Source organism: Uloborus diversus, chromosome 6 (assembly GCF_026930045.1).
Source record: "Uloborus diversus isolate 005 chromosome 6, Udiv.v.3.1, whole genome shotgun sequence".
Classification (NCBI taxonomy): Eukaryota; Metazoa; Arthropoda; class Arachnida; order Araneae; family Uloboridae; genus Uloborus; species Uloborus diversus.
In genome coordinates this window covers 11,351,543-11,365,837 of record NC_072736.1, presented here as the reverse complement: position 1 = coordinate 11,365,837, position 14,295 = coordinate 11,351,543, and positions in this window count along the sequence as shown.

Below are 14,295 nucleotides of genomic sequence, written 5' to 3'. Positions count from 1 at the left end.
TATTATTTAGCCTTAGTTTTGTAAAAATGAAAATTTGCTCACAGCAACATCTTTAAATCTTAAGTACATTCGATTCATATTCTCACGGCAAAAGTTAATTGATTCATTTATTAACAACAAAGTTTTGAACTTACCATTTTGCTTTTACGTTCCTGAACGAAATGAAAATACTTTATTTTCTTTTTGTTGTTTCCATGGTAACTGTTTTTGTTTCCCCTTATTTTAGAGAATGCAATAAATGAATAAGGCACTAGTGACATTATAAAAAGCGTGCATCAAAATCTCATCGTTTTTTTCCCTCCTCCCTGACTGGATTCATTCAGATGGAATCGTCTTTACTTGGCAGATTGCCAAATTACATACAGTCCGTGGTCAAACAGTAAAACAAAATTTACATGAAGATGAAGGGGGGAAAAAGTAAACCTACAATGTATCTTGAAATCTTAAAGCTTTTGTGTCCTTGAAATCGGTCATTTATATAAAATGCTTTTTATACACAGTTTCATTCGAAAATCCTAGTACAATCAAGTTCCTCTCATTAGGTACATTTAGGCTGATATTAAAGTAATCCTAAAATGATGGCAGCTAAGGCATGTAAAAGTGTGAGAAGAGAATGAAAGACAAGAGGAAAAGAGACAATGAGTTTAATCATCTATATATCAGTAGGGCCAACAATCCAAAAACATTTGATGCAGTGAAAAAAATGCACAACTTGTGGCATTTGTCTGAAACATGAAACTATGAACTGTATCACTGTCAGATGAAACAAAACAATTAAAATAAAACTTAAAAATGCAACAAAAAACCACATGGCAATGATAACACCATACGCAGGTGTTCACATAATGACACAGGGGGAACAGCAATAGACTTTAGTATTAAAATACATTTGTTACCCAGGTAATAATATCTGTACATATTTGGAAACATACAGGAACAGTAAAAAGGCATTCATTAAAACAAAACATTGTCAGACTTTTACTTCACACTGTACAGTTTCATATCAATAAAGTTACAATTTTACAAGAAAAATAGGACCCTTTTATATATGTACAAGAGAAATTTACAAATACATTACAAGGTTAACACTTTCTTATTAACATCATATAAACATTAAATGGACTTCATTACTCTACTAAAAGCAAAAGTGATCTAAAAAATGATGAGACAAAAGTACACTAAGGTACAAGTACAGTACATAATAAAAATGCCTTCATGCATTAAAGGCTGCAAATTCACATACAAAAATATTTGTACAGAGATACAAGATCTTGTGAGCATGATCCAGTTATTAAACACATTTCATAAAAGAAATAAAAAAAGTACAATAAATGCACCTTTTTTCTATTTTATGATTCTCATATGCAAATGGCCAAACATCCATTATATATGAACTATGCAAAGATGCCTAAGAATTTTAAAGCCTTTCTTTTTCTGGAACAACACTTTGGTTTGAAATGAAAATTACTAAAATTTGTAGCGAAAAACCGGGTTAACATATTTTACAGAAAAAGAAAACCCTTACTTTTTCTTTCCCGAAACTTTTTTTTTAACATTAAGAATTTTACAACTGAAGCTCCTTTTCGTCAAACTCCGACATTAATTAATAAGAAAAAGAAAAACAAATTTTAAAAAATCCAAAATTACACATTAATACCAGACTAAATGATTTAGCTATGTATGAGCATTACTTTTTATGATTGTCAAATAAGAGGAATATATTATTTTGAAAAACGGCAACACGTATAAATTGAGCAATTCAAGTGATTATCAAATTTTAGTTTTCTACAAAAATATAGGTAATTTTCTTTTTAATGCTATTTGATATGCATGTCAATACTAAACGCACAAAACATTAACAGTAAAAAAAAAATTACATGTTGCATAACATTTCAGTTACATTATAAAAAAAAAATTAGAAAATTAAGTGGTGAAGAAAAAATATTGTTTGGTTCAAAAACATAAACAGAAATGACCTGAAGGGAATTGTTTTTTGAAAGAGCACATTTGAGAAACTAAGTTTGAAACACGAAATATATAAAAAGATAAAAATTTGACTTTATTTTTGATAAGTTGGTTTGCTTTCAGTTTTTTTTAATAAATAAATAGGATATTTTTTATGTTTTGAGATTTCATTTCTTAAACTTATGTTGCTTCCACATGAAAAACTATATAAAAAGTTTCTATTTTTTTTAAATTATAAAATTTTAAGACATGGTTAATTTTAAATTTGAAACTTAATATTGTACATTCAGTGATAAGTTGAATTCTACAACATAGTACACTTTGTAATATTGCTATCATTTATGAAAATATAAATGTTAAAAATTACATTAAAAATAAATGAAAACCTTGACTTAGAATCAGTAAGAAAATGACTCTCACAAAACAAATTTTTTCATTGTACTAGAATGAATTACTAATTCAAAATTAGGTAAATGCGTGAAAAGGTACATAAATCTGAAATATTAACAAGAGTAACACTAACTTGAAAATTTTACTAGTTCACAAATACAAAACTACAGTCGGACCCGGATTTAACAAACCTCTATTTAGCAAATTTCCCGAATTTAAGAAAATGAAAGCAAAAACCCCTATTTACTGAATAATAAACCCCGAATTAATGAATTATTTTAACAGCCGATTTTTTGTTTTTGCTAGTTTTAGTTTGGTAGGTGCTTTCCAAATGTTATATCCATATTGTCCGAAGCAGACAAAGACTTTTCTTGGAATCAACAATTTTTGACGGGAGAGGAGGCCACCAATGAATAATCTGATGCAGAAAGCGATAATGAAACTCTCATTAAAACTTACTTTTTCAAATGCTTTTTTACATGGCCTGGAAACTAAAAACATATCACATGCAGCAGGCTGCAAATGACACAGTATTTTCTTCTCTCCATAAAGTCAAAACAAAACTATTTCAAGTCAAGTATCAAGAAAATTGTCAAACATCTATTGCTCAGAAGTTTAAAATTTCAAATTAACTAGTGTGTAATAAGTGGTGGAATCTTCTTTACTAATAATTAAGCTGAAAGTCTGTCTGGATGTCTGTGACGCGCATAGCGCCTAGACCGTTCGGCCGATTTTCATGAAATTTGACACAAAGTTAGTTTGTAGCATGGGGGTGTGCACCTCGAAGCGATTTTTTGAAAATGCGTTGTGGTTCTTTTTCCAATCCAATTTTACGAACAAAAATATCATAAGATGGACGAGTAAATTACGAAATTATAACATAGAACCGTAACATGGGTACAAGCCAATTGGCAAGAAAATACACCATACATTATTTGTAAATATACAGGTGAACCAAAAAACCTTTTAATTTTTCTATTAGTGGCTAAGCCGTGCGGGAACCTCTAGTGCTGAATAAAAGTGTACTTTCTAATTATGGATATTCCTCTGCAGTTACTTATTAGAGGTTTTAGATAAGGTAAATGCAATTTTTAAATTTTATTTTCACACCCCAATATTACGAATAATCCAGATTTAACGTACAAAAGTTTCAGTCCCGATGAATTCGTAAAATCGGGGTTCAACTGTAATAACCGATAACAAGTTTCCAGCCAGATTAAACTCGTACAAGTCAATATTTCAATATCCAACCAATTGTGATCTCTTAAAACTATTTACCCCATTTCAAGTACTAACAACTGCTTCTTGCAAGCTATTCCGAAAGCCTGCTACTTTACAAGAGTAAATTTTCCCAAACTTCAAGATTAGTTTGGGATTTAAATAGTTTCAAATGATAGCTTCTTGAATTAAATAAATACCTTAGCGCAGAAAAAGTAAAATAAGAAACAACGTCAAATTGCAGATTACTGCAGACACGTGTTTCGGCTTCTTTTTCAATGCAAAAGAAATGAGCTTATGGATGAAAACATCTGACAAAAGCCAAGAGCCAGCTAAGCAGGCAGCTTAAAAAGTGAAAATAGCAGGTTTAACCAGACATCAATGAGAAAATTATAAATCAATAAAGAACAAATAGGAATGCGAACAATGACCAAGAGCTTTTTCACAGATACGCCACAAAAAAGAATTCAATTGGACAAAGATTAAGCAACAAAGCTAAAACAAAAAGGACAATGTCAATAACCGTGAACAGCAAGAAAAGGAGCTGAGTGAAAGAAAAAACACGAGAAAAAGAAACTTATGCAACATTCAGATTGTGTCCGCACATCCGTCACCAACGTATGCTTTTCTCCCTAAAACCAGTTTTTGGTCGGCGTTGCCATGACAGCAAGCCGCATTATACGGGACCCGTTGACGTGACGAGATGCCAGATATCTGACGACTCTGACATCGGTAGAGTTGGGCGTCGCATTTCATTGGTCTCCATGAGATGAGCGCGCTCTCTCTATTGGGTGAGAGACTGACATGTGCCTTTTTCGCATTCGCAAAGTATGAATGCTTCTCCCTTTTCGGAAAATGTTACTCTGTCCGCTTTACGTGGTGTGCGGACGCTGTTTGAATTACACTTTAAATAGCTTCTTCTTTTGTCTTTGGTGGATAAGATTCTAATAATTACATCAACTTGTACTTAATGTATTTCTCACAGTTAAAATCAAACTTTAGAACTCTTAGTTTAGAATATTGTCATGCATATGCATGAGCCAAGATTCTTTTAAAAATATAATTACCTACAAAAATAAATACTTTTTAAATCAATATACAGCACCTAACTGTTGACTGGATATTTTAAAATTAATTTTGGTTGCTTTGTCTATTGTACTTCCTCATTTTTACTTTGAATTAAAAGCATTTTCACCCTGTCAAGAGATATTAACATAGCTTTATGTCACTGACAGAATAAAAACTATTATTATATTAGAAATTTAAGATTTGCAATTCTGTCACATTCAATTAGGGACTGCTGAGGTTTTTAACAATAGTTTTATGTACCCTGATAAGCGACTGTACTTCTAATGTAAACTTCAAGGTTTAAAATGTTCACTATTGTGAGTTGACAACGCTGATTTTAAATTATTTATAAATAACATTGAACTACATAATTATCTATAGTCATGATAAAATGGGCATGATTCATTTATGGCATTAGGTGAGTCAATTTCTTTTATTTAATGACAAGGTGGCTGTCAATTGAACTAGTTTGAACAGCTTATAGATTTACAAGGCATAAAATAATCAAATGAAATATCAAAAGTAAATTTATCATTAAATTAGTACTTTTTTTTGCCACAATTTCCTTTTAAAACTTCACAACAAACAAGCAATAATTAATGTGTGTGCATGTGTTTTTTCCTTTTTTTAAATTTTGCTACTGTCAGCAAAATGTAATCATCATCAAATCAAATAGTAAATTTCCTCCACACACACATAGTACAATTCAAAATATCTAAAACCTTATTGTGTTATTGAACTTCGAGTTAAAAAGTTTTTGATTATCAGCCACAAAATGCTAATTCAAAAACAAAAGAATTTCGCTTAAGAATATTATTCTTATCTGAGGAAATGTTCGATTAAATGAGCAAACATCATCTAATGGCTTGAGGTGGACGGATAAATATAAGGAGTACAAAATTAAGTTTATATATGATGAAAATTAAATTTGTGAGTACATGTATCAAAACAAATAAATGGGAATTCAAAAATGTCTTTACATAATCTTATTTTTAAGACTGACATACTTAACTAAATTTAGAAATTTAAAATTTATTGATACTTAAAATTCTCAACCAAAAAATATCAAAATAATGTCCCTATGCCTATGTTATTCTTTTAAGTTCCAACTGCTGCCAACAAAAGAAGTATCAGAACCTTTCTAAGAAAGGTAATCTAGTATTTTATTATCTCTGATGTTCGAGTGCTAAGTACCTATTTGAGTAAGACCTTAAGACTTGCTTCTTAAGACACTTGCAAGCGTATGAAGCATATTATAACATTACTCCCAAACGACATGGCATGTTAATCGCATGTGCCGATCCAGAGAGTGGGTCATAGTGTCAGGATCCCCCCCCCTTCCATTAACACAACCAAACCTTAAGTAGCATATTAGCCTCCAATTTTGAATATTTACAGGGGTGAATCGAGTGGTGGAGTACCCAGACCAATTATTCGCTATTGGTGCCTGAATGTTACACTTATACCTTTTTAAAAAGCCACAGCACATTTTGTTCTTATTCAGTTTGGAACTTTCAGCTAATCAGAGATAACAAAATTTAATTTTATCCTTTATCCAGTTTTCCTGAAAGAGCAGGCTAGTGTTAAGTGCCTTTACGAAACATAATTGGCCATCCAAACCAATCTTAATCTTAAGTAGTAAGTTATAGCCCCTAAGCCAGGGCAAAGGCAGAACTATATGATGCAATATACAGACATCCCCGTTATACCATCCAGAGACTGCAGTTTCGTCCTCATTATGGACACATCTGTCTGGAATAGGGCGTAACTGAGCCGGTGGTAGATGTTAGTTCATTGAAGCTGAGAGTGCAAACAAACTGGTAAAAAAAGTAAATTAATCTCACCAGCAGGTCCGCTGACATGGTGTGCTTCAACTCGTAAATTGAAGTCGATCTCTGGATGGCTGGATGGGATAAACCGGGCTGTTGGTATATTGAAATCGTTCTATATTGAAATAATTTACATCCGTCTGTATAATTTAGCCTCACAGCGTACCAGAACATGAATCCAGTTACTATGACCCCCCCCCCCAAAAAAAAGAAAAATCTTACATCAAAATAATCAAATATCTTATGTAAAAAAAGACTGACAATACTGTAATATCCCTGGAATGGAAGCAATTGAAGAACAAACTTACAGATAATTCAAAGAAAGTTATTTTGTCTATACTCTAGTTAACAGAGGCAGCTATGTTTATTAGAACAGTGAGTTTGAATTTTGTTGCATTACTTTCAGAATGCAATAACATGAAATAAAAAGTATCTAAGAAGATTTATTGTAATGGTAAATAGCTTGTTCTGAATTTTCTGGACAATTCTAGATTAGAACTAGAATAACAGGCGTTTATTCATTGTCAAAGAAGCAAATTCAAAATTTAATTAGTAAAGCCGTTTCTGAACCTGCTTTCTGTTGCAAACTTATCAAGCAGAAACTTCATCAAACAGAAAGAAAAAGTAAAAAATATGATTTAATTTGGCATGCATTTATAACAGTTTAGAAGTTGTTTGAGTTATAACTAAAACTTCCTGTATCATTTCATGTGATTATTGAATGCACAAGAATGCCTAATTTGAAATTGAGGAAGAAAAAAAAACATTTTAATTTATACTCACAATGAATTTGTCTTACATGCATTTTTATGTATGCTTTAGTTTTTTCTTCCAAGAAAAAACTGTGGCTATACCCCAATTGTGAACTTGCCTTTGAGATTAAAGAATAATGAAGACATTTAGATTGTGTATAACAGATCAAAAAACAAAAACTAAGTAGTTCAAGTTTTACATCTCAAGTAGTTAAATATAAATATATAAAAGGAGAATTACCATACTTTTGCCAAAAAAGATATATATATATATATAAAGAAAAGAGGAGCGCTGATCAATGTTTATTTTTAACAGGTTTTGGTTAGATGTAAAGTCACTAAGCATAGCACTGAATGTGCAGTTTTTAAAAACCTATTTTATTGCAATAAACTCATTATTACATTTTTCAAAGGCAAGAAACAAAATGAGTTGATCTATACTTGTGGGCCCAGGGTTCGCCAATATAATCAGTTCATCTCTACATAGTATAAAATGAAGTCTCCAAAAAGCGTCTGTGTGAACGCGCAAAACTCGAGAACTACACGGCCAATTCCGCAGAAATTTTTACAGTATTTTTCTTTCAGCACCGGAAAGGTTTGCAGACAAGTTCGGAAAAAAAAATCGTCGAGTAGTTCTTTTTTTATTCCAATTTAGGCCCAATTTTCATAAATTCCCAAACATGGGAGTGAAAATGACTTGCACATATTAGTATTACATAGTGTTGGAAAGAGTAGAATTTTTTGCATTCTACACAATTTGTTTCAATGCTCTAACTTAGTTACGGCGGGAGTTATGTGCGGTTTTAGCTCAAATTTTTTTAGGCTTAGCTGAAACTTAGGCACTACTTTCATCATTAAATCTATCAATAAAAAGTGAATTAATTGTCGCACAGTTTTCTTTTTGACACCATTGGAAAAAGCGATATTTTTTACTCCACATCCATCTCGACCTATTATAGAAAAACTAAGCTGCTATCTCAAAAGGAAGAAAAGTTACAAGCCTCTTAAAATCAAGTTCAAAAAATCTCATTTCCATTCAAATCGTTAACCATTTTCTTTCGCATTTTAGTTCCTTAAACTTATTTTATTTTGTGTTTCCATAGTTACGCTTTTTACATCCATTTTTCTCAATTTAATTTTTTAAAAGTATTTTAAGATCTGTCGTCATTGTTTGGGGGGGGGGGGGGAATTTTGCATGATGTTTTTTTTATTTATTTAAGCTTGATTGTTGAATATACGTCACTTGACACAATTTTTTATTTTCAAGGAGGACTGGGCAACGCAGCTAGTGTGTATATATATACCTGATATTAACTTTGGAAATATCATATCAGATATTGTCATGACCCCCGTCCCCATTTTAGTGACTTAAGACAGCATAAAGCTGCATTTTAAGGGCTAACATTTCAAAAAATTCTACCCAGATCCTTTTTTATATGGACAAAATTACTGAAGAGCCCCCCCCCCCCCCTCCCAGCAAAAAAGACCACATTGAAAACCAGAAGCTGCATAATCCCTTTTTGAAAAGCCAGACTGAATTTTATAATCAATGTATAAAATTCCCACAAAAGGCTAAAATAGACTTAAGTTGATTAAAATAATACTGGAGTAGCTCTGATACACACATTTGTTACATATTACTTTTTCATTTGTTCAACAAAATTATTCGTAGTTAAAAATAGAGCCCCAACATTGAATAATATTTTGATATTTTTTGGCATAATTGCCAATCTTTGAGCTGTTACCATTTGGATCTGGCAAGATGTGCAAGGCCAAATGTGGTGAACAAGAGAGGCAAGATAGGACCAAATGCAATCCCAATGAAACTGCTAGCAGTTCCTGGGGGTTGGTAAAGAATAGCTAGATCGGGGGGGGGGGGGGGGTGTCCTAGTTAATAACAATAGGGGAAATTAAATAACGATGTGATTTGAGGATGCAGTTACCATTTAAAGAATTAATCTTGTGTTGATTGATAATATCGGATATATATCAAAATATCAGATACTTTTGATATTTTGGAAAAGATGATACTTTCAAACCCTGTGTGGGCCAGATGAAGATGCACATTGCTAGCAAATTTAACACAGCACACTAGAAAATTAATAGCAATAACTTCAAGCTTTTGGTCATTAATCACAACCTAGTGCTAAGAGCTTTCTACACCTATCATTATTATTTTTATAATCATTTTTTACTTGAAGATTCTGTTTATAGGGGAAAATAACAGGGGCATAAGTACATTTTTAATGTAACCATAGTTACACTAAAGAAAAAAGGGTTAACCTATGGCTGTACAGCATACAAGGATATAAAAAACTCTTTCCTCATAAATTAAAAAACTGAGGCACTTCAAAAAAATGAAACTGCTTTTGAATAAATCGGCAATAAATTTACTTTTGGATAAAAATCACCAATTCTTACACAACATTTAGTTTATAAAAAGGTGGTTCTGAGTCGTGAGTTTTATAATATTGTATTAAGCTAGCTAGTTTTCCTTTTCAGCAAAAAAAAAAAAAAAAAAGGAGAAAGGGACAATTCTTCATTAAATTTTGTAATCAAGCAGCAAATCTCATTGGGTTTTTAAAACCGGGGAATATTTTCAATTTATTTATTTATTTATAAATAGTTTAACACTAGATTGACTTTTTTGGTAAGAAATTCATCAACTGACATAGTTTAGGGATATCAAACACATTTAGGCTGAATAATGTATTAGATCGTTAAGTTACCCCCCCCCCCCCCACATAAATTCTTTGAATATGACCCAAACACAGTATGGGGAAATTTCGGGCAAAAATTTTATGATTTGGAGAAATATTAAGCTCATGAAATTTTATACACCCCTGCTACACTTTACCTTTTAACATGGAGCTTCAGAAATCACCACAGAATGCTACATACAATTCACAGTAAAATTTTTCCACTGTTTTACTAACATCCTTCTTTCCTCCATTTTTTAAAACATCATTAGTTTAACAATGTTTTTTACGTTCCTAATCTTTGCAATATGATAACAAGCTGTCGGAATTGGAGTGAGGATATTGAAATAAAACAATAGGGAGCACTACCCAACACAAAAAATGCATGGGGCACAAAAATGAATATTTCCAAAGTATTTTCTCTAGCAAGACACAAAAATCGTCATAGAGATTTTTGTTTTTAAGATACAAAGCCAACTGGGGTAATAAAATGTCACAAATGCTCATTGAACTACCATTTTTTACAGTATTTTTTGCTAAAATACTGTTGAGCAGTAAGGGACGAACATGGTGCAAGGTCTCTGCCAGATATTAGGGTCATTGGACTGAGTTAGTACTAGCAGAATACTGCTGGACTATTACAAGAGTTGCTCCATCTTTGATGTACAAGAAGCAATCACAAATTAAGTTCACATAAATAGGCTAAAAGCAACGTATGCTTTTTGAAAAAGACCCATTGTCTAATGAAACAGGACCTATTGAATTATTTTACTGCACATGATTTTTCTTTTCTTTTTCAATTAATCTTCAAATCAATGGGTCATTGTGCATCTTTCTCCATTGGGCATTTGTTTATCTTGAAAACAAGAGCTAATAAAAAAATTTCATTTATACATGCGTTTTTTTTTTTTTTTTTTGGGCAAAAATTACTAAAAATTGACTATTAAAAACCAGGATGCAGAAAATCTTTTGTTTTTATTGCCTAGTGATTCGAAAAGTAATAAACCTACCTCAAGCTACTCTTCTTCTATGAGACTGAGGGAGAATGGTTAATTGATTTATATAAGGCTACTTACTACATTCTGTGGAACTAAAAACAATCATGTTCACACAAACAGGAACAAGAAAAATCATTCCAAAATGAGAAACTTTTAAAATGCTTAAATAGAAAACTCTGAAAAAATATTTCTTGCTGAAAATCTACAACTTATTTGCAACTGACATGTTGATTAGTTTGAGATATCACCTAAAGTCATTATTTTGTACTGAAGGATAACAAAAAAAGGATTTTCTTATGCAATTTTCAGTACATAAAAAAAGAGCATAAGAAATATCTATTTAATGCCATCAGGAAAACGTCCTAGTAGCTAATACTTGAGTTGCTCCCCGGAGGATTTACCACTCATCAATTATGTTGATAATTAGAATAAACATGAACATTGAAATTAAAAAGCTGAAGAAAAAAACCTCCTCCATCGAATTTTGTCAATTTTCTTGTGGTATTATTATTTTGAACTATGATTGATTTCAATAACAAGAAACTTGGACTATCAGTAGAGCCCGGATTATATGTACTAAATAATCACTAAATTTTGCATGCTAATATGCACTAAAAATACCCAAATACCCCCTTTAAATAGATTCAAATAATTTTTATCTGCACTAAGAAAAAATGTCCCAATATTAGGGTTAAAATTGATCGCCGTTTTGGTTTTTTGATTTTGTTAACAAGCAGGAGTGAAAGTGGCAGAAATTCTGAAGACAAAAAGTCTGAAAGTAAAATGAAAGGGGTTAGCTTTTATGTAAATAAAACTTTATGTATGAAAAATAAAAACTGCTTTTCTATGAAAAGTTTTTAGAAGAAAAAAAAACACCTGAAAAGTAATAATTGCATTAAACAGAAATTTATAACAAACTATTTCACTTTATTTTTCATTTAAGGATGATTTATTTTTTATCACTAGTGCAGTTCTGATAAGTTGACCTGTGACCTTGACAATGTTTTCATTTTTTTAGAAAGTTCAGTGACGCATACATAAACAAATTCTCTTAAAGTTTAAAAAATTTAAAAACAAATGAAAAGCCCAAAAATATTCATATATTTCAAAATTTTGCTCTATTTATGCATTTACATGCACATTTGCAAATAATCCGGGCTCTAATTATTAGTGATTTTTGATGGGCTAATTTAATATTAAAAGCAACTCTATATTCAGGAAGGCATCTTTGTATTTGCATATAATGCATGAAAACCACAACTGTTACAGCATATATATACACATATGCAAATATGGCATGCACAAGAACTATAAGAAGCACCTCAACTACATTCTATATCATTTTTCACTTTATGGTCATACCACTCAAAATAAAGAACACAGTAATCTTGTCAAAAAATAAACTCTCATAAAATGTCTTAACATGAATAGAGTATACATTTGTGCAGTAAAACTTAAATGCACAAGCACACACACACATACATACATACACACATCATATATATAATATATATATAACACAGATATTAATTACAATAAAACATGCATTGAATTCATCAGTCTAAGCATAAATAATACATGCATATTCCCAGTAGGTTTTAAAAATGGCTGAAATCTGGATTAGCCTCTGGTTAAAAAAATCAGTAAGTTGAAATCATTTGAATACGAAAATGTTAAGAGCTCCACTAGGTGAAAATCTATATTTAAAAATACTAAACCATTAGATATGAAGAATATATAAACAAATTCGTTCAAATTTATAAGAGACAAAAAATAAACAACCATTAACTGAAGTGAAATTTTGGGAAAGTTAAATTTTGTCTGTAAGTTAACTATAAATTCCTCCAACTTTCTTTTTCTTCTGTTCCCTATAAATCACTGCTAATAAAGATTGAAAATAAACAGATGTACAATGCTAATGAAAAACGTAATGCGGGATTTTTAACCAAATAAGCTTAATGAACCTTTGATTACGGAACAATAATTTGGATGAGCTTCAGTGATAAGTTCTAAGTTTCAAATGAAAAAAAAAACAAGTTTTAAAATACGTGAGCTCTAACAAATTATCTGCCATCTTTACATATCAATTAATTTTTGAATCAAGCAAAATGAATATATATTAACTTTTCAGAACTTACATCCGAGTAAAATAAAGACAAATATAGCGATTACAGTCATTCAGTGAAACTTTGAGCTACAATTTCTTGTTTTAAAATTTCACAACTGATATTTTAATAACTTTATCTTGTTGGTATAAATCAGATGAAAAACTCCTAGAGTTTAGTCTAGTTATTCAAAATAAAGAAAAATAATTATTAAATCCATTTAAAGTGCCCTGGGTGTTATTTCCTTCTATTGCGATGTAAATCTTCCCTGTGTGTGTGTATGTGTGTTTCTGTAGGCCTTTTTTTACACAGTCCTGGCTGTAAGTGAAACTGTTTAGTTTCTGTATAAATAAATAAATAAATGAATAAATAAATAAAAATCCATTTAAATAAATTAGCCTTGTTCAAAAATTATCCTGCCATTGAGGGTCAATTTGAGTTACATCAGAAATGACAGGCAAAATAGATTATTTATTCTAATAATAGATTATTTATTCTAATAAAAGTAGAGCAATTTCAATGCAGTAAAATAATTTCTAAATGTTTAAAAATTTCAACTTTGTACTCCAAAAGATTCCTATCATTTATAATATTACATAGAATATTACAATGTAGCAAGAGCACTTTCAACAGCTTCGAAAATAACTTCCAAAAAGTCACTGTGATGTAGCTCATTCATGAAAATTTAAATCACACAAGCTCCTGAAATCAAATTCCAAACATACTTGCACTGCAAGGTTTGTTACTTTCTGTTTACATTTCAATTTTTTGATTTATGTGTGGTCATTTCTGATTTTTGCTTATCATGACTAAAAATATCTACACTATGCAGATATTCGAGTCACTTTTCATGAATCAACTGAACATGAAAAAAAGCAAAAATGCTGAATGTCTAGAAATCAGTAATAGTCAGGAGAAAACAGGGCAATAGATGTTAATAGTGAATTTGAACAATATATTTCTGATGATAACTGAAAGGTAATAAATTGTTATGAAATGTTTTGCTATAGGAAGGAATACAATTGTGTTGTTTTTCCTACATTTTATAACTAATTTCATAATTATTAAAACCATCTTGGATTTGTAATGTGCATTTAATGTACAGTATGAATTAAATTTTATATTTATGTCAGGCGTGCCCGATACAGGGGAAGGGGTCATGTTGCAAACTACGGCATTGGAATTTTAATGTGAAAACTTATGTGGGGAGGTTTAAAATTTTTTTTTTTCTTCATTTGAAGACAATACACTGTTTTTATTTTTCTAGGGTG